This window comes from Morone saxatilis, unplaced genomic scaffold (assembly GCF_004916995.1).
Source record: "Morone saxatilis isolate NCDOM2014 unplaced genomic scaffold, NCSU_SB_2.0 Contig0, whole genome shotgun sequence".
In the NCBI taxonomy this organism is placed as follows: domain Eukaryota; kingdom Metazoa; phylum Chordata; class Actinopteri; family Moronidae; genus Morone; species Morone saxatilis.
In genome coordinates this window covers 11,847,540-11,847,824 of record NW_023339650.1, presented here as the reverse complement: position 1 = coordinate 11,847,824, position 285 = coordinate 11,847,540, and the positions used below count along the sequence as shown (strand labels likewise).

The following is a 285-nucleotide window of genomic DNA, read 5'->3' as shown; positions in this document are numbered from 1 at the left end:
CATCATCATCACCATCATCTTCATCATCATTACCTTCACCTTCATCATCATCATCACCTTCATCATCATCATCATCATCTTCATCATCATCATCACCATCATCACCATCATCATCACCTTCATCATCATCACCATCATCATCACCTTCATCATCACCAACACCATCATCACCATCACCTTCATCACCATCACCTTCATCATCATCATCATCATCACCATCACCATCACCATCATCATGAGACAACATCATGAGACAACAAAATGAGACAACATGAGACAACATGA

The 285-nt window shown here is 40.0% G+C and overlaps 1 protein-coding gene across 1 annotated transcript in view; it reads left to right on the top strand.

Moving 5' to 3' along the window:
* The window catches only part of wasf3b (WASP family member 3b), a gene marked incomplete at its 3' end in the record, with an annotated part of 25,496 nt that overhangs the window by 16,527 nt on the left and 8,684 nt on the right, over window positions 1–285 (top strand).